The sequence below is a fragment of the Sus scrofa genome, chromosome Y, assembly GCF_000003025.6.
Source record: "Sus scrofa isolate TJ Tabasco breed Duroc chromosome Y, Sscrofa11.1, whole genome shotgun sequence".
Classification (NCBI taxonomy): domain Eukaryota; kingdom Metazoa; phylum Chordata; class Mammalia; order Artiodactyla; family Suidae; genus Sus; species Sus scrofa.
Genome location: NC_010462.3, coordinates 7977114 through 7984303, shown reverse-complemented (window position 1 = coordinate 7984303; position 7190 = coordinate 7977114).

The following is a 7190-nucleotide window of genomic DNA, read 5'->3' as shown; positions in this document are numbered from 1 at the left end:
AGATTAACATTCAGAAATCAGTCACATTTCGGTATACCAAAAAGGAAATGCTAGAAAAGGAATACAAAAATGCAGTACCTTTTAAAATTGCCCCTCAAAAATCAAATACCTGGGAATACACCTGACCAAGGAGGTAAAGGACTTATATGCTGAGCACAATAAAACTTTAATCAAAGAAATTAAGGAAGACATAAGGAAATGGAAAGATATTCCATGTGCCTGGATTGGAAAGATCAGTATTGTAAAAATGGCCATACTACCCAAAGCAATCCATAGACTTAAGGCAATCCCTAGCAAATGACCCAGGACAATTTCCACAGAACTAAAACAAACCATCTAAAAATGGATATGGAACCACCAAAGACCCCGAATTGGCAAAGCAATCCTGAGGAACAAAATCCAAGCAGGGGGCATAACTCTCCCAGACTTCAAGCAACATTACAAAGCCACAGTCATCAAGACAGTGTGGCAATGGTATCAAAACATACAGAAAGACCAATGGAACAGAAGAGAGAACCCGGAAATAAACCCTGACACCTATGGTCAATTAATCTTGGACAAAGGAGGCAAGAGCATAAAATGGGAAAAAGAAAGTCTATTCAGCAAGCATTGCTGGGAAACCTGGGCAGCCACATGCAAAGCAATGAAACTAGAACACACCCTCACACCATGCACCAAAATAAACTCAAAAGGGCTGACAGCCTTAAATAGAAGACAAGACACCATCCAACTCCTGGAAGAGAACATAGGCAAAACACTCTCTGACAGCAACCTCATGAATATTTTCTCAGGTCAGGCTCCCAAAGCAACAGAAATAAGAGAAATAATAAACCAATGGGACCTCATCAAACGGACAAGCTTTTGCACAGCAAAGGAAACCCAAAAGAAACCAAAAAGTCAACTTACAGAATGGGAGAAAATAGTTTCAAATGGTGCAACGGACAAGGGCTAAGTCTCTAGCATATACAAGCACCTTATACAACTCAACAGCAAAAAAGCCAATCACCCAATGGAAAAATGGGCAAAAGACCTGAATAGACCATTCTCCAAGGAAGATGACAGATGGCCAACAAGCACATGAAAAAATGCTCCACATCCCTGATGAGTATAGAAATGCAAACCAAAACTACCATGAGATACCACCTCACACCACTCAGAATGGCCATCATTCATACGTCCACAAATAACAAGTGCTGGAGGGGGTGTGGAGAAAAGGGAACCCTCCTGCACTCTTGGTGGGAATGGAAGCTGGTACAACCACTGTGGAGAACAGTATGGAGGTACCATAGAAATCTATACACAGAACTACCATAATATGACCCAGCAGTCCCACTCTTGGGCATTTATCTGGACAAAACTTTCCTAAAAAAAAACCACGCACCCACATGTGCATTGCAGCACTGTTCACAGTAGCCAAGACATGGAAACAACCCAAATGCCCATCGACAGATGACTGGATTAGGAAGGTGTGGTATATATATACAATGGAATACTATTCAGCCATAAAAAGAATGGCATAATGCCATTTGCAGCAACATGGATGGAACTAGGGACTCTCGTCCTGAGTGAAGTAAGTCAGAAAGAGAAAGACAAATACCATATATATGGTATCACTTACAACTGGAAATTAATATACAGCACAAATGAAGCTCTCCACAGAAAAGAAAATCATGGACTTGGAGAATAGACTTGTGGCTGCCTGGGGAAAGACGAAGGGAGTGGAAGCGATCGGGAGTGTGGGGTTATTGGATGCAAACTATTGCTCTTGGAATGGATTTACAGTGGGATCCTGCTGTGTGGCACAGAGAACTATGTCTAGATACTTAACATTACAACACAACAATGACAGGAAAAATGTGTATACATGTATGTATACCTTGGTCCCCATGCTGTACAGAGAAAAAAATTTTTTTTAAGTAAAATATAATTCTGTATACAAGAAATATATGTAATGTATACAAAAGTTACCTCAATTAAAAAATAAATCCTGAAAAATTCAAAAACCAAACATAGCCAATGAAACAAACAAACAAAAATAATGAAATGTTCCCACGTCTCTGGAGCGACAACAGCTCAGCTGCCCAGCACAATGCCACCAAAGTTCTCCCCCCGACCCCCCATCCCTTCATCAGCACCAACCTCTCTCCCACATCCCTAAAGCCCCAACAGTCGGGGGCTTGAAAAGGCCCAGCCCACAATGCAACACAGATGCTGTGTGGGTCCCAGCTCCTGCCTCTGGGGGAACCCAAGGCCTTCACAACCCAGGGGATCCCTCAAGCCTTTGAAACACACAGCCACGCAACCGGGCTGCCCATCTCCCTCTGATACTGAAAGGGTACCTGGGTCCCCCACCTGCTGTGATGCATCTTGGAGCCGAGAGGCCCAGGGGCCCAGAGCACAACACTGACCAGCTGGGTGCTTCCTGTCGGTGCTGCCCAACACACCTGTGCCTGCACCTGCAGCCTTGGAGCTGCCCCTGGGGCCACCAGGTCTCTGGCGCCCTCTTGTGGACACCTGCTCTAACAGCACCTCTCAGGATTTCCCCCTAGCTCAGCCTAAGCAGACCTCTGGGGTGCCAGGGGCCTTGGGCAGTATGCTGGTGGATTGCCTTCCTCCTAGGTCTAGAAATAGCAAGAAGTGCCTTTCCAGGCAGGCTATTATGCTCACAGAGGCATTCAGAGCCCTGAGGCCAACCTACCCAGGACACTGCCCGTTCCAGCACCCAGCTTGCTTGACCCATCAGGTTAGCATGGACTTCTGCCCTTTTCAGGTGAGCCTGCCTTTAGGTATTTAGCACCGTAGGTCTGCATATGGGGGGGCTTGCTCTGGGGGCCACCCAGCAAACCCTCAAGCCCAAAACTGGGCTGTCCATCTCCCTCTGATGCTGAAAGGGTACCTGGGTCCCCTGCCTGCTGTGATGCAATTTGGAGCTGCACCTGGGGCCACCATGTCCTCTGGCGCCCTCCTGTGGACATCTGCTCTAACAGCACCCCTCAAGATTTACTCCTGGTTCAGCCTCAGCAGCTGCCTGGGGCTCCATGGGCCTTGGCCCATATGCTGGTGGGATTGCCTTCCTCCCGGTGCATGAAATACCAAGAAGTGCCATGCCAGGTGGGCTGTGATTCTCGCAGAGGCTTTGAGAGCCCTGAGGCCACCTGACCCCAGGCCACTGTGTCCCAACTTCAACCTGGCAAGCCCTCCTGTCCTGGCAGCCTTCCTCCTTTTTGAGATACACCTGCCCTTATGTCTTTAACCCTTTGGTGTGCGTATATGCACCTGTGGACCTTTCCATCAATTTTGAATCGTTATTCCTTCTTTTGTTAAATGAATTCTTCCTTCTTTTCTTTCATTCTTGTTTCTCTTGGTCTCTTTCCCTCCTCTTTGGTACCTCAGGGACCACACCTGACGTGTGTCTGAGATTTCTGCCCACTCATGGTTTTCAGTTCACATAGGAGTCCAAACCCACCACAGTGGCAAAGACAGATCTTTTACCAAGGGAGCCACAAGGGATCTCCATGGAACTTTCTATCCGTCTGAAACTGACATTATTCGTGGCCTACCTAGCCAGAATACAGTCTGTGACTTGAACCCACATGCTGGGACTCGAACCCAGCCTTAACCCAGATTGGGACTTGAGCCCTTGTGCCGGGATCCAAACTGGGACTCCAACCCATGTTTTAAGTAGCACTCACCCAATTTCAGGACTCACTGAGGTACCGGTTCTTCATGTCTCCGTGCAGAGGGAATTCATGCAGAGACAGAGCGATGGGCAAGAAATAGATTCATGAGGCTAGGATGCTTGTGAGAGATGCAGGCAGGCAGGGAAGGAGGCTCTGCCCCGAGGACCTGGTGGGCTACAGTTTTATCCTTCAGGGGGTGTGGGGGTTGGAAAAGCCCGCCTCTTCCTTTCCAGGAGTAGTGCATCCTCCTTATTATCCCGTAAGGTGTGTATTCAAATCAGCTGAAGGCCGGTCCTCAAACTCCTGCCCTTGGTCTGAATCTGAATGCAGGGCACATCCCATCCCCCACCCAAGGACCTGAGGCAGTTCTTGCACTTCCACTAGTCAAGCAAGGCCACTGGGGTCAGATGACTTTCTTGAGCAATTTTTTACCCTACAATCATCTCCCAGAGTCCCCTGGGTTTCCCTCTCTCTCTCTGGTCCTTCACTGGGACTCCTAGAACTACCTGTGCCGACTCCATCCCTATCAAATCTGGCAGCCTTAATTCACCCGACCTGGCTCGAGATCAGTTCTTCATACCAGGTGTACTCAGAGAACAAATGAGTCTCACGGGGAGTGAAAGGATAGCATTGCAGGAGACCTCCTGAGAGAAAAAGGGTGGGGTGAGCACAGCTGCTCACCCCAATGTCACCCTTTTACCACATTCCATGCACAAGCCACAGGCACTTGAGCCAGATCCCAAAGCCCAGGTGAAGTTGTGATGTCAAAACTACCAGCTCCACAACTGACACGACCCAACAGCACAACAAAACCAACAACCCAGCTGAAAAATGGCCAAAATATCCGCATGGATAGTTTCCTACACCAGATATACAGAGAGCAACAAGCACGGCAAAAAATGATGCCCATCCCTCATTAGGAGGGAAATGCAAGTCCAAATGGGTCTGAGGTGCCCCCTCACACCTGTCTGAATGGCCATGATGAGTGAGTCTCGAAATAACAAATCCTGGAGAGGGTGGGGAAAAGAGGGAGCCATCCTACAGTGTGGGTGTGTGTGTGGAACTTTGCACAAACCCGATGGATCACAGGATCGAGGGAAATCCAAACATTAAATATAGAATGACCATATGACCCTGCAATCCCAGTCTTTGGCACATTTCCAGGAAAAAAAAGTGTTCTTTTAAATTAAACCCCCCGCGATGTTCATTGCAGCACAATTCACAAAAGCAAAGACATGGGAACAAACTGAATGTCCATCGACAGATGAAGGGACTAGGAAGAGGTTGGACATATACACAATGGAGTACTATTCAGCCCTAAACAAGAACCCCCCAATGAGCCAAAGAGAAGGAATTCAAGACTGCCATACTGAGAGAAACAAGTCTGAAAGCGAAAGACACCTCCCTTGGCAAACCCCTCCCATCTGCCGTCTAACAATGGGCACCCATGTGGCTTTCTCCACCAAGGAAATGCATGGACTGGCCACCAGGCTGCTGGTTGCCCTATTTGAGGGGGAGGGTGTGGGAAGGCCTGGGACTTGTGGGGTAAGAGATGCAAACACTTGCACGTGCGGGGGAGGGGGGAGAGTAATGAGATCCTGCTGTCTACCTCAAGGAACAGGATCTCATCTCTTCTTAGGCAATGACATGGAGGAGACTGTTTGACAAAGAATATTGTTATTCATGTACAACTGGACAATGTCACCATGAAAGATAAATGGAGCCCGCTGAATGAGCTCTAGACGAAAGAAAACATGATTCAAAAACAAAGCAACCCTCAGCACGACCGGCTCAGCGTTCAGCAGGGAAGGTGTCTGGGTCCAGCCTCCCGCCTCTGGAGAAAGTGAGAGGCACAGGCCCTCCACTGATCCTGACAGGATTTCATAGGACTGGGATGTCTGAGCAGAAGGCATGAGCCGGGAGGTGAGAACTCAATTGTAAATTCACGTTTTTCCTTATGTTGGTTGTCCTTCACCTTCTTATTTCTCTGCACCCCTCGGTGGCACACAGAGGCTCGCTGGACAGGAACTGGCTCCCCACCACTGCTGTCCAACCCTGGGCTCGTCCTTCAAACCCTCTGCCACCACTGGTATCATGAGAGGAGAGCCTCAAGGATCGCCTCCTCCATCGGTCGAGGCCCTCGGCTACTCTGTGGGAAGGGATCTCTGTGATGATGGACCTCTTTCTCCATGGCGCCCCTGCTTTTCCATATCCAGGTGGAGGGATGAAGTGGTTAGGGTGCCCCCTGCCCCCCTGGGATGTTGTCTGGTCAGGGTTGGATCCCCCACCACAGCCCTTCCCACCACCCCAGCTGTGATGGAGAGAGGCTCTTCCACGGGCAGCCAGCGGGGAACTCCCAGAGAGCTTTCTGGATGATACCCATCAACCCTGCTTCATTCAGCAGACCTGGTTTGGGTCAGGCCTCCTTAGCCGGGTACCATCCTGAAAAGAGAGGCTCATCTCCAAAGGCAAGAACAACACTTCCCTAGGTCTCTGTTGCGATAAGAGCCCAGGGAGCATCTCAGCTGCCCAGCACAATGCCACCAAAGTCCTCCCCCAAGATCCCACCCATTCATCACCCACAGCCACTCTCCCACATCCCTAAAGCCCTGCCAGCCGGGGGCTTACAAAGGCCCAGCCCACAATGCTATAGAGGTGCTGCGTGGGTCCCACCTCCTGCCTCTGGGGGAACCCAAGGACTTCACAAACCCAGGGAATCCCTCAAGCCTTTGAAACATGTGGCCACCCCACCAGGGTGCCCCTCCTCATGCCATGCCCAAGGGGTACCTGGGTCCTCTGCCTGCCATGATGCATCTTGGAGCTGAGAGGCCCAGGGGCCCAGCACACAACCCTGACCCGCTGGGTGCTTGCTGTGGGGGCTGCCCAACAAGCCCACGCTCAAGCCCCACCGTGGGCCTGCACCTGCAGCCTTGGAGCTGCACCTGGGGCCACCAGGTCCTCTGGTGCCCTCCTGTGGACATCTGCTCTAACAGCACCTCCCAGGCTTTCCTCCTGGCTCAGGCTCAGCAGCTGCCTGGGGCTCCAGGGGCCTTGGCCCATATGCTGGTGGGATTGCCTTCCTCCCCATGCTTGAAACACCAAGAAGTCTCATGCCAGGTGGGCTGTGATCCTCACACAGGCTTTCAGAGCCTTGAGGTCACCCGACCCCAGGCCACTGCATTCCTGTTGCCAGCTCGTGAGACCCACTAGGTCAGGACAGCCTTCCTCCTGGTTGAGATACACTGGCCCTTCGGTATTTAGCCCTGTCGCGGTGAAATATGCACCGATGGGCCTTTCCAAACTGGCCCAACCGGTATTCCCTCCTTCGTATATCAAAGTCCAAGCTTTGCTGCATTTCTTTCTGGTTTGGTTCACTTGCTCTCTTTCCCTCATCTTGGGTCCTTTAGGGACCCCACCTGAAGCGTGCCTGAGATGTCTGCCCCTCGCTGGTTCTCAAGCCACAGAGGATACCAAACCCAGCACAGTGACAAAGACAGATCTTTGACCCAG